This window comes from Nicotiana tomentosiformis, chromosome 12 (genome assembly GCF_000390325.3).
Source record: "Nicotiana tomentosiformis chromosome 12, ASM39032v3, whole genome shotgun sequence".
Classification (NCBI taxonomy): domain Eukaryota; kingdom Viridiplantae; phylum Streptophyta; class Magnoliopsida; order Solanales; family Solanaceae; genus Nicotiana; species Nicotiana tomentosiformis.
In genome coordinates, this window is record NC_090823.1 from 4,530,042 (window position 1) to 4,544,837 (window position 14,796).

Consider the following 14,796-nt stretch of genomic DNA (forward strand, 5'->3'; position numbering starts at 1 on the left):
CGTGTGAAGATCCAGGTGTTCCCGGACATAGCGGGCGTTGATCATTTTGTGCAGTTGATTTTCATGAGATTTTGAGGTAGTTGTCATATTCCACATACCTTGTCTCTCCTTCTCTATATCTTTGTATATTGTATCTGGTCTCAAACTATTATAGACCGTATTTTCCAAACTTGTACTCATATTAGATGCTCATGTACTCAGTGACACCCGGTTTTGGGAGTGTTGTATCAGATTTTTGCTAGACTTTGGTATTGTATTAAACGTTACATTTATAAATTGAAAGGATATTATTGGTTATTGATGTTGTCGGCTTGCCTAGTATCGAGATAGGCGCCATCATGACAAGTTGGGTATCAGAGCCTAGGTTACATAGGTCTCATGAGTTATGAGCAAGTTTAGTAGAGTCTTGCGGATCAGTACAGAGACGTCTGTACTTATCTTCGAGAGGTTGCAGAACCCTTAGAAAAATTTCACTTTCTTGTATTCCGCCGTGCGAATCTGTTGATTATGGAAACTAAATTCCTACTATTCTATTCTCTCAGTGATGGTGAGGACACATACTACCGGATCGGACGGTCAGCCACCAGTTAGGGCTATGAGAGGTCGGGGCCGTGGTAGAGGCTGGGGTCGAGGTAGAGGTTGAGGTGTATCTCGTACCATAGATGGACCATCACCTGTAGTACCACCAGTTATTCCAGCTCAGGGGAAGATTCCAAATATAGTTGAGCCGACAGGATCAGCTCAGGCACCAGCTATTCTCATTGAGATTGCAGGCATTCATGAGACTTTGGCCTAGATATTGGCAGCCTGCACTGGTTTTGCTCAGGTGGTTTCGGCTCAGGACGCACCTGCCACTTCTCAGGCCGGGGGAGGTACTCACACCCCTATTGCCCGTACTCCAGACCAGGTAGTACAGGGACTTCAGATACTGGGGGCACTACCAGCCCAGCCGGTTGCAGCTGCTCAGGCCCCGATAGTTCTTGTTATGGCAGATGATGAGCAGAGGAGGCTTGAGAGATTTGAGAGGCTTCGACCTCCACCATTTAGCGGTACTAAGTTAGAGGATGCTTAGGATTTTCTGGATAGGTGTCAGCGGATGCTTCAGACAACGGGTATTCTGGAGACTAGTGGGGTCTCATTCACTACTTTTCAGTTTTCTGGGTCTGCACTCAGATGGTGGGAGACTTATGAGATACGTAGGCCTATTGGCGCAGCACACCTTACTTGGCATCAGTTCTCCATGGTCTTTTTGGAGAAGTTTATACCTCAGTCCCGCAGAGAAGAGCTGCCCAGACAGTTTGAGCAGCTTCGCCAGGGTGATATGTCCATGATGCGATACGAGATGAGATTTTCTGAGTTGACTCGTCACTTAGTATGGTTGGTTCCAACTGATAGGAAGAAGATTATGAGGTTCATTGATGGCCTCACATATCACCTGCGATTACTTATGACGAGGGAGAGTATTTGGTGCTACTTTTGATGAGGTAGTGGACATTGCTTGGCAGATAGAGATGGTTCGTAGCCAGGAACGTGGAGAGAGGGAGGTTAAGAGGGCTTGTGGTCCAGGTGATTATAACGGTGTTCCTTCAGGGGGTCAGTTTTACCGTGGTAGAGGTCGTTCTTACGGACACGCTCATACGGGTCGTCCAGTTCATCGTGGTGCATCAGCTAGCCACAGTTCTTAGAGTACTCACTCATGCCAGTCTTCATTCAGTGCACTACCAGCACAGAGTTCTCATCATGCCTCGTCCGCACAGGCTTTTGCAGGTTATTCCTCGGATTATCAGGAGCAGCAATTCTGTCAGAGGAGGGGTTGTTTCGAGTGCGGAGAATTTGGTCAGTTCAAGAGAGAGTGTCCTAGGCTATTGAGCGGGGCTCCATAACAGGGTAATTGCTTATTTGAAGTCCCAACTTATGGTTGGAAATGGGTGTTTGTCATACTTGGCTTTTGTGAGAGATGTTGATGCAGATACTCCTACTATTGATTCAGTACCGGTAGTGAGAGACTTCCCTGATGTATTTCCTATAGACCTGCCGGGTATGCCGCCCGATAGGGATATTGATTTCGGTATTGACTTGGTGTAGGGAAACCCATTTCTATTCCTCTGTATCTTATGACACCAGCTGAGTTAAGAGAATTGAAAGAGAAACTTCAGGAACTCCTTTAAAAGGGGTTTATTAGGCCTAGTGTGTCACCTTGGGGTGCACCAGTTCTCTTTGTGAAAAGGAAAGATGGTACTCTGAGGATGTGCAATTATTATAGGCAGTTGAACAAAGTGACAATCAAGAATAAATATCTTTTGCCGTGTATTGATGACTTATTTGACCAGCTTCAAGGAGCGAGGGTGTTCTCCAAAATTGATTTGAGATCTGGGTATCACCAGTTGAAAATTCATGATTCGGATATACTGAAGACGACATTCAGAACTCGTTATGGCCACTATTAATTTCTTGTGATGTCTAACCAATTCCCCAGCAATATTTATGCATTTGATGAATAGTGTATTTCAGCCATATCTTGACTCATTTATCGTGGTATTTATTGATGATATCCTGGTATACTCACGTAGCCAGGAGGAGCATGCACAACACTTGGGTATTGTATTACAGAGGTTGAGAGAGGAGAAACTTTATGCCAAATTCTCTAAGTGTGAGTTCTGGCTTAGTTCAGTGGCATTCTTGGGACATATAGTGTCCTGTGAAGGAATTAAGGTGGATTCGAAGAAAATAGAGGCAGTTCAGAGTTGGCCAAGGCCATCTTTAGTTACTGAGATTCGGAGTTTTCTCGGCTTGGCCGGTTATTATCGTCGCTTTATGGAAGGATTCTCGTCTATTGCATCGCCTATGACTAAATTGACCCAGAAAGGTGCTCCGTTCAGGTGGTCGGATGAGTGTGAAGAGAGCTTTCAGAAGCTCAAGACAGCTTTGACTACAGCCCTAGTGTTGGTGTTGCCTACAGGTTCAGGGTTGTATACTGTATACTGTGACGCATCACATATTGGTCTCAGTGCAGTACTTATGCAAGACTGTAGGGTGATTGCCTATGCGTCCAGACAGTTAAAGGTACATGAGAAGAATTATCCAGTCCACGATCTTGAGTTAGCAGCTATTGTTCATGCCTTAAAAATTTGGCGGCGTTACTTGTACGGTGTCCAGTGTGAGGTGTATACTAATCATCGGAGTCAACAACATTTGTTTAAACAGAAGGATCTTAACTTGCGGCAGCGAAGGTGGTTGGAGTTGCTAAAGGATTATGATATCACCATTCTCTATGATCCCAGAAAGGCCAATGTGGTGGCCGATGCCTTGAGTTGTAAAGCGGAGAGTTTGGGCAGCTTAGCATACTTACCGGTAGCAGAGAGGCCTTTAGCTTTGGATGTTCAGGCCTTGGCTAATCAGTTTGTTAGATTGGATGTTTCCGAGCCGAATCGAGTTTTGGCCTGTGTAGTTTCTCAGTCTTCTTTATATGATCGCATCAGAGAGCGCCAGTATGATTATCCACGTCTGCTTGTCCTTAAGGATACGGTCCAGCACGGTAATGCCAAGGAAGTCACTATTAGAGATGACGGTGTATTACTGATGCAGGGCAGGCAATGTGTGCCTAATGTAAATGGTTTGTGTGAGCTGATTCTCCAGGAAGCTCACAGTTCGCGGTACTCTATTCATCCAGGCACCGCGAAGATGTATAAGGATTTGAGACAAAACTATTGGTGGAGGCAGATAAAGAAAGATATAGTTGGGTTTGTATCTCAGTGTTTAAATTGTCAATAGGTAAAGTATGAGCACCAGAGACCGGGCAGATTGCTACAGAGACTTGAAATTTCAGAGTGGAAATGGGAGCGTATTACCATGGACTTCGTAGTTGGTCTCCCATGGACCTTGAGAAGGCTTGATGTTGTTTGGGTGATTGTAGATTGGCTAACCAAATTTGGGCATTTTATTCCAGTTGGTACTAATTATTCTTAGGAGCGGTTGGCTGGAATTTATATTCGCGAGATTGTTCACCTACAAACAATCGACCTCGAATACTGGGGGGGAATTAGCCCTTAAATATATCAAGTTCTGATGCAAGAAAGTTATTTCGCAACAACGGGGTTCCAATAGAAAGAAAGTTATAAGAGCCAAATGGTCAAAACGAACCATTCTCATGTAGTTGACCCGAACCTAGGCGTGAAACATGAACACATGTATAGTGACTTGAAAAGAAAGTTCTCCTCTTTACCAACATCTTATATCCAAGAAATATTCCTCTATTTGGAGATTTATTACGCAAACAGAATTAAGATAAATTAGACCATTACGCCTACGGGCTACATTATTTCGAGCTCGAATCATTCACTCGACTACTAAGCCTAGGGCTACTTTTATTTTGAGTTCGAGCAAGCACTCACTCGACCATTACGCCTACGACCTACATTATTTCAAGTTGCCGGTGTCCATTATTTCAGATCGGAGTACGCAGTTTACCTCACAGTTTTGGAGGACAATGCAGCAAAAATTGGGCACACAGGTTCAATTGAGTACATCATTTAACCTCAGACGGACAGATAATCTGAGGGAACTATTAAGATATTGGAGGATATGCTACGCGTTTGTGTCATTGATTTTGGGGGTTCTTGGGATCAATTTCTTCCACTCGCGGAGTTTGCTTACAATAATAGTTACCAGTCAACCATTCAGATGGCTCCGTATGAAGCTTTATATGGGAGACGGTGTCGGTCTCCGGTGGGTTAGTTTGAGCCTGGTGAGGTTAGACTATTGGGTACTGACTTGGTTCAGGATGCTTTGGAAAATGTCAAAGTAATTCAGAAACGGCTTCGCACGGCACAGTCTAGACAGAAGAGTTATGCCGACAGGATGGTTCGTGATGTTGTTCACATGGTTGGAGAGAAGGTTCTGCTCAAGATTTTACCCATGAAGAGTGTGTTGAGGTTCGGAAAAAGGGCAAGTTGAGCCCTCGGTATATAGGGCCTTTTGAGATACTTAAGAAAATTAGAGAAATGGCTTATGAACTTGCCTTGCCGCCCAGTCTATCAGGTGTTTATCAGTGTTCCATGTATCCATGCTCTGAAAGTATGTCGGGGATCCGTCTCATATTTTGGATTTTAGTACAGTGCAGCTGGACAGTAGTTTGACTTATGATGTGGAGCCGGTGGCCATTTTAGACCCGCAATCAAAGAATATAGCATTAGTGAAAGTGCAGTAGAGAGTTGGCCATGCGGATCCAGACATTTATATTATGGCACGTGAGTTGTCCGTGCTTATAGAGCTTGGGCTGTAGGAGCCCCTCATGTGTCTGTACACCCCTAATGAGCGCGAGTACCCATTGAGTGAGGGCTGGGAGCCCAGGAAGTGATGAGAGCTGGGAGCCCAGTAAGCGATTGATGTCGTGAGAGGTTGTACTTGATTCTCACTTGTTGTTGCATTTAGTTGCTATCTGTCATTGTCGTGAAATATCTGAAACATTGTTGATATACGGATTACATGAACAAGAACTGTATACAAATTGATTTGACATTAAATTACTAGATTTGATAGCATGTCTATTCTTTATTGGAATTACTGGAAATGAACCATAACCGTGTAGCTCATTACTATCTTCAGTTCCTTATTTATTATTTTTACTTGCTGAGTTAGTTGTACTCATACTACACCCTGCACTTCGTGTGAAGATCCAGGTGTTCCCGGACATAGCGGGCGTTGATCATTTCGTGCAGTTGATTTTCATGAGATTTTGAGGTAGTTGTCGTATTCCACATACCTTGTCTCTCCTTCTCTATATCTTTGTATATTGTATCTGGTCTCAAACTATTATAGACCGTATTTTCCAGACTTGTACTCATATTAGATTCTCATGTACTCAGTGACACCCGGTTTTGGGAGTGTTGTATCGGATTTTTGCTAGACTTTGATATTGTATTAAACGTTATGTTTTTAAATTGAAAGGAAATCGTGGGTTATTGATGTTGTCGGCTTGCCTAGTATCGATATATTCATCATCACGATAAGTTAGGATTTTGGGTCGTGACAATGGTGCCAATGAAATAAGATGATATGTGAAAAATTATGAAATGAGCTTTGATTCAACTATTCCGAATTGACTTCGAAAATAGATTTGCCTAAACGCTTATGTAATCAAGTCATGCCCAAATGTGACATTCTAACTCATGCTATGCTTTGTGAGTATTTTCAATGTGTTTTGCGTTCTTACATATTTGTGAGTGAAAATTGTGTATTGCCCTTTTTGTTTGGGGAAAAGTATATCAAGAATAAATGGTGTGCTACTTGTTTATGATTTTAACTTGCGCATCGATTGCCAATCATTTTACTCCATTCTTGGAAAGAAATCTATTGTGCTTAAATTCTTCATTTCTAATGAACTTAAAGTTATGATTTCTGGAATATTATATATGTTTATATTTGTGATGTTGATCCATGAAAGGAAAGAATCAAAGTGTGAAATCTGAAATACGACCATTGTGCCATGAATGAAGAATCATATTTATGGCCAAGAGAGCCAATGAAATAATGATGTTGAAAGTTGTTGAAAGTGCCAATAAGGTGATATACGGTATGAAAGGTTATGAGGTAAATGCATTTGTATTGTTGTTTTCTTTGTAGGCAAATCAATAATATTTTTGGGAGTATCGATAGTCACCAAGGAAGGGTAGGTTGAAAGAACCTGACCCCAAAACTACACATGCCGGTGTAGGAGTGGATTGTGATTATTTTCCTTATTTGGGATGGGATTTATGTGATAAAATTATTCCCCTTAATTGGGATGAGATGATTGATAGAAAATGATGATGTCGATCCACACGACATTGCGGTGAGATGGCCTAGCCGATCGGGTCGTGATCGGACACCGTGCCGCACACATGGTGGTGATTGTGCTGGAAATTGTAATTGTAATTATAATTGAAGTTGTGATTGTGGTTGATGTCTCGGATGAGACGTCCTAGCCGATCGGGTCGTGATCGGACTCCGTGCTAAAAGTACGGTGATATTGGTATTGCAAACAGTGGTATTGTGAAAAGTGTTATATCGGTGCTAAAGATCTCCCAACCAAAAATAATATTATTATCATATTTTGATTATCATTTCAAAGTGTTATCTTCATAATTTGGGAATTATTATGTTTTAACTTGGCAATTGAATATCATTGATTGTTGATTGTTATTTTTTCATGGTTTTCCATTTCTTACATTGGCATTCTATTTTGAAAGAGGACAATTAGCTTTACATACTAGTACTATTCCATATGTACTAACGTCCATTTGTCGGGGGCGCTGCATTTTTAATGGATGCACGTGATTCATCAGCATGCAGCTTTGGACTTCGTTAGCAGTCACTCTCTATTCAGCAGATTTTGGTGAGCCTTACTCAATTCCGGGCCTGATGTCATTTGAGTCGTACATTGTGTTTTGAGGTATAACCGAGGCCTTATTGTCGGCACTTCCTTACTACTCTTATGTTGTACTTAGAGGCTCCGTAGACAGGTTGTGGGGGGTAGTCGAATATTGGGAATTGAACTAGAAATATTGGTATTTGGCAAACATGTTTTTCATTATATTTATGAACTTGTAATATTTTGTAAATTATGAATAAAACTGCTAATGGAAATGAAATGGAGTTGTTAATGAAATCTTTTCAATGTTTGATTAATGGAGTACATCTCTCTTTATTCATGGATGAGTTTGGGTAGAAGAAAATCTAATAGGCTTGCTCGGTCGGGTTCACTCGGTTGAGCGTCGGTCGCACTCCCTGATTTTGGGGCGTGACATCGCTTCAAGATATTTCCAGGTAAATAAACACACATTTAAATCCCCAGGAATTTTTCCTAGGCAAATAAATCAATGGGTAAATCCCTATATAAGATTTTTCAAGTAATACCGCAATAGATAATCCCCAGGTAATTTTCCCGAGTTTATAAGTCCCCACATAAATCACCATAAAAATATTTGCATGTGAAACCCAAACAATAAATCCCCAAGTATTTTCCTAGGTATATAAATCCCCAGGTAATTCCTAGGAAATATTTCCCTAGTAAAACCGTAGATAAATAACCCCAGGTAATTCCCACAGAAAATTAAATCCCCACGTACATCCCCATGAAATAATCTGCAGCAAACTCCACACTAGGAAATTTTCTACTCACTCAGAAACGGAAAAATATATTTTTTTTACCTACGAATTCACCTACGGATAGAGGACTTGCCGATTATTTCCCCATGTAATTCTCCAGGTAATATGTCTGCGCCTAATGGGGCCAAAACTACTTGCGGATTTATCGGGGGAAATAAATTTTGCATGTCTAATATTTTACAATTTAAGAATTTTAAAGTTCGACAAGAATATCCGCAGGTAAATGTGAGAATTTTATCCCCCAGGTAATCCGCCAGTTTCTAGTAGTGCAGATTTCCTGATAAGGTATTATTTGTAAATTCAATGACTTCGATTCCAGAAATGTTGAAAATCGATAATGGTTTAGAACCTGTAAGTTGATTAGATTCTATTGCCAAAATATTTAGGTTTTGAAGTTTTCCAATCTCTTATGGGATGATTCCTTCAAGGAAATTGTGAGAAAGATCTAAAGTTATCAACATTGAGGCATTCGAGAAAAATGGAGGGATAGAACCAATAAGCTTGTTTCCACCTAAACTTAAAAACCTTAGATTTTCAATATTTCCAATCTCTTTTGGATCTGGCCGTTTAACAGATTGTATGTCAAATCCAAAGTTTTAAGCGTGGAAATATTAAAAAATAAAGAGGGGATGGAACCATCGAAACTATTATTCATTAGAGTTAGAACTTGAAGTTAGTGTAACACCCCGAGCCAAGAAGGAACCACCCCGCTGAAGTTGTTAAAATTAAGTTCAACAAATCTTAACCAACGCAAATGTGCCATTTCTTGAGGCAAATTGCCATATAAATTGTTGCTATGCAATTCAATAGAAACAAGAAATGTGAGATTTCCGAAATCAGGGGAATTCTACCTGTAAGAGTGATCACACCTAACTATGCCTCCTAAGAGGTCTAGCGGTCGTTGCAAATATAATTCGGTTTACAAGTCCGGAGTCAAATCCCATAGGGAAATAACGTACTAATTACAACCAATAGTTTTGCACGAATTCAAGTAATCAACCTTCAGAAATACTATATAACGATTGAGAGTTTACTAACTAAGACCAAAGTAATTAAAAATGTAGTAAACTATAACTAACAAAGCAAATGTTGTAGACAAGTTTTGAAAAAGTCTAAGGTTATGATTTTTCCTATTGTCGGAATCTTTCCCGCTATGTTTTTTTATAAATTCGACTAAATATTCTCTATCGATTGTGAGTACTTTGAGTGTCGTAGCTCTCTCTCGAGCAACTACTACGCTAGCTGGCACTAAATCACCGCTCACAATGATCGCACCAAGATTTTGTTATCTCTAATCTCACCTTTAAACTCTCTGTATTGATCTCTCAATTACGTTAGGAGTGGTGTTGTTCAACAACTACTAAAATGTGTACTCTCTCTCGAGCAATATACACACTAAATAGGTACAGTTAATTGTGAGCTCTTCGATTAACAATAATGAAAATGTAGTTGAACAAGTAGAGAAAAATCAAAGGCAAATCTATATTAAATGTAGCATAAAATCATCCTCTAATAGGTTCCATCAAATCTTAGATAAGAGAGTTTAGATACTCATAAATACAACAACAATCAACATAATGTTCTAAAATATTAAACTATAAAGTAAAGAGATAAAGGAAGGAAAACTCATTTGATTCTTGCTCCACAGTGCTTGGAAACCTTTTTATTCTCCAAAATCATTCCCAACCCTAGAATAACTCATTTGGGGAGTATTTATGTCAATCCCCTATCTAAATACGGATTTGGGTCTTTTAACCCGCAATTTTTAATTACCGTGCTATAGACCTCGCGAAGCCTGGTCTGTAGTATGGTCGACCTTGCTATAAACCTCGCGAAGCCTGGTCTGTAGTATGGTAGACCAGGCTATAGACTTCGCGAAGCCTGGTCTATAGCGCGGTCAACCTAGCTATAGACCTCGCGAAGCCTGGTCTGTAGCGCGGTCGACCTAGCTATAGACCTTGCGAAACCTGGTCTATAACACAATCAACCTGGCTATAGATCTCGCAAAGCCTGGTCTGTAGCACAGTTTGGGTACTTGATTCTTTTGGCTCTTTTCTTGCATTTTTTGTCCACGTTTTGTGCAACTTTCATTCTATGATTCATTCCGATGTTCTTACACATAAAACAACACAATTTAGCTCAATTATCGTACAATAACTCACTAAACAAACAAAATATAGGGCGAGTAATGTGCTAAAAGTATAGAATTTTGGCGTAACATCACCGCCCTGCACTTAAACGTTGCTCGTCCCCGAGTCAACTACTAATTCTTAGAGCACTTTTATTCCTTTCTTTAGCACATCTGAAGCACGCCATACCTATGACTATGGTCGATAGCAACAATTAAACTTTAGCATATGCCTTCAAATTTCCCTTTACTTTATGCCATACTTCATAAATTTATTCAACAAAGAGACAACATGTTTATAAAAATCCTAACCTCACAAACCGACTCAATATCACAATGTATTCATGGCTCAAACACTAATCATCATAGAGAAATCCAATAACGTCACCTATCCCTTGGGAAATCATGTGCCCTCACAACAAGAACAAGATAGTAAGTTGAATCCACACATTTCGAATCAAATACTCAAACAATGCCCTCACTCTCACAAAGAAGTCACATGCATGCATAAAGTACCATAGGCTTGCCCATTATGTAAACCTCTACTAATGAAGGCTTGATCGATCTAAAATTACTTAGGACTTTTTATGGTATTAATGTTGGCTTAAGGACGGGTAGGATAAATTTAGAATAGTAACTAACCCTCTTAAACACTTTAACACGTCACATAATAAACTTGAAGCACATTTTTTTGCTTTTCAACCCACCTGTATTTTCACAAACAATATCATCTCCAAAGTATTTCCTCTTTCTTTAAGTACTACTTTAATTCATACCCACTAGCAAGAATAAGATTACAATTTATTTTCTTTAAGTTTCCGCTAGTGGTGTATTAATTTACAAAACAAGTGCACCCTTCTTTATTTCATTGGTTCCACTTGAAAGCCACCCCGCACTTAGTCCTTACTTCTTCTAGCTCTTACTTCACAATTAAAGTGCTTTACGAGGTACAAGGATCAAAATAATGACAATTAAGAACAAATGGGTATAGGCTTGTAATGTGGTTGTCAAATAAAATTCTATAGGCTAAAATGGGTTGACTAGGGATAACTTTTATTTGTGGTAGGCATTAAGTTCAAAGAGATGAAAGAAATCGTAAAATCATTTTTTCAACCAAGCAAATCCTAAAATTTTGCTTAAACTCACATACCGGGCAAGTTCTAGACTCTAATGCAATGACACAGATTATACAATTTCTCACCACACATGGCACATGATTCACCAAGGATGGTTACATTCCTATTCTCAAACAATTGTAAGTATTCACAGAGCCACAAAATATTAAGCATCAAGCACAAAGTGACACAAGCCAAGAAAATGAGATATAGGCGTCAATATATATGTTATTACTCAATAAGGCATCATAACATTTTCAAACCATAGGGAAGGTACTACATATGCTAGAGCCTAAATATGCTACTATCAAACTAGTGAAACGCGCCTAGCAATTCTCATTTTTCCATTCTTTTATTCCCTAAATCCTATTCTAATCTAAATACAAAACAAAAACTATTACTCGGCTTTATATAGATATATATACAACTACATCCCATGGAAAAGAACCGCGACACAAAGAAAAATAACGAGGGATTATTACTATCTAAAATAATAAAAAACCCTATATATATATTTTAGACTTTAGTCCCTGAAGAAAACTGCCTAAGAGATCTATCGTAAGGAAAAGTCCAGTCATTTCAATTTTTAAAAAAAATAATAAATAAGGGGAAATACGAAAATAATAAAACAATTAAACACACGAGCTAGTTTATCTAATATTTACAAATACAAATGACAAAGAATACCTTCCACCCCACACTTAGTTCATACATTATCCCTAATGTATGTATAATTTCATAAACACAAAAACATGTAAGGTGGTAGAAAACACTCCCTGAATATTCATCGCCCTCATCTTCGAAGGCTCTATCTGCAGCTCTCCACTCTTCATCCTCTACTCCCTCCTCAGCTTCATCATCCTCATCCTTCTTGGACTGCTCTTCCTCGACCATGGAACATAATGGTGTGTTGACATCCTCATCATCTGGGAGTCGTTGGCCATCGCCAAGCCTAACTAGCTGTTGTACATGAGAATTGAGCAGGAAATGCTTTTCCAAGATGGACCTCTCCTCAGTAGTGGGCGGCCTCCCCCCAATCCTAAGCTGTAAATCCATCATCCCATATAGATGTGCCATAAAGCTGTCATCTCGAGCATTGCGCTCGGCACATGTAATTGTGGCCATGGAATTCACCTCTTTAACCCAAATGCTTGTGATGTCTGTTAGTCGGAGGGGTGGAGGAATGACTATATCAAAATCTCGCTCCTCCTCCACCTTTTGTTTTCTCTGGTACTGAGTCATCATATTGGCGAAGGACAATCTATCAATGCACTTTCTTGTTCTCACCTGGGCCATCTGGTAGCGCATTAAGTGGCCCACATTTACTTTATGGCCTATCATGAGGAAGTACAACACACATATCCTTTCACGGCTAATAAGAGTCTCATGATTGCATGGTAATAGTCGCGTGTTGATCAATTTTAGCCACACATGAGCTTCCGACTTCATTTTTTTCTTTGGAAATTTCCTATGGCGTTGGGTCTTCTTGTCACAAACCCAAGTAGCCACAGAATTGACACCACATAGAGTGTGTATCAATGCTTGATAAGTAGGACTGGTGATGAAGTTGTCCAAGGGTTTCTGTGGAACATCCGGAGCTCCCAAAAATTTGCATATAGTTGTTGCCGAAAACTCGATCAACCTTCCTATAATAGGCACCAGCTGCTCACGATCATTCGAATCAAAACTGGCATAAAACTCCTGAACAGGATTGACATTTATATCCCCGATATTTCTAAACACATATCTCAAGCCAAGATCATGAATACCTTTCCAAATTGATTGACACTTAGCTTGTTGACGCCGCTAATGAACAACTGACTCAGAATGTATATGTCTCGACCGACAAAGCTTGTACCAGTCCTTGGCAGAGGTGAGTATACTCTTAAGTTCAAACTCCCGATGTCTAGCCTACTGAGGGCATGAGGCTGCTATAGCTACAATTTCTTGCAACCCCTCACCTTGAGTTAAAGTGGCCTCCCATCCTTTCCTCTTTTTCGGTGGAGGTGCAGAGGAAGCCTTAGCTTTGGACGGAGTAGTGGCTTTGCCATTTCCTTTACTATTATCCTTCTTAGGGGGCATGTTCGTACCTACACAAGTGAGCATTAGACAGTCTTAGACGCATTGACTCACTTCAAAACATGGTCTTGCGATCCCATACTTAAGAGTTCATCACATGATGTTCAACAATTTTCGAGGCTACTCAAACTTCACCTCGTTCTTTTAGCATGAGAATCACACAATGACAAAATGATATCTACTACACTTAAAAAGCATATAGTTACTAGTGAGACACCCCACACTTAAAATTTCAAGTGGTGCACGGCGACATAGCACTAGTATTACAATCCCGGAGACTCGGGCTCCAATGGGGACAAAGAGTGCCTTTGAAGTATTTTGCCAAACACCTAGCATGCACTAGTGTTGTCAAAGTGGTGATATAGATAAGGGATTGTCTCACCCTCATCAAATAGGCTTGGGGATTTCATTTTATCACCATTGTACACAACAACAATGCCAATCCTATGGGGTTTATGGGATTAGGGCGAGCAAGCATATTGTTGCAATGAAGATATACACACAAGTTGTTGAATTTTCATTACTTAAATTTTGACAAAGAAAAGAGTTATAAACATACCTTAGATGCTTAGGAGGAGGCAGTATTCTACATTTGATGTCCCAAGTGAATGAAGGAGTGGGGTGAAGGAATGTTTTTAATGAATTTTGTGTGTAAGAGTGAGAGAGATAAGGCGGCAATGGGGTTGTGTTTTTAGGTGATTATGCGTTTGTGTTGTGTTATACTAGGAATAAGTTACAAGAAATAAAATAAAAAATTACAACATTACTTACCTAGCGACGCAATATCCCTAGCGATATAAATACATGGCAAGGCGAGGTGTTTAGCGAGCAAGGGATTGGGTGACGTGAAGTCTGCCGCGAGCTTTACCATGCTATAACCCTCGCTGGGTGAGCTCCAGAGTGAGATAAATGTCTAGCGATGCTACCTTTTCCGCGAGATTGACCTCACTTTAATCCTCGCTGGGCGAGCTCTATAGCACGCTGAAGACCTGGCGACGCACGGCCTAACGCTATGTTAAAGGTTGGCGACGCGAGGTTGAAGGCTGGGTCGTTGTTCATTAGGCTGGGCAACACGAGGTATGCAACATTATTTGAAGCGTTCATATTTAATTTTTATGTCATTTTGTGAACTACTCCAAGCGCCATGACTTTCCATCGTGCTTTATTACCTGTTCAAGCACCACGATTAGCTAAAAACTTGTTAGTGCATAAAAATAAAACAAACAAATATTTCTAGATAAACTAAAATAAACTACGAATTGGGTTGCCTCCCAGAAGTGCCTAATTTAAAGTCATTGCATGACGAGTACAACATTACAATGGAATACC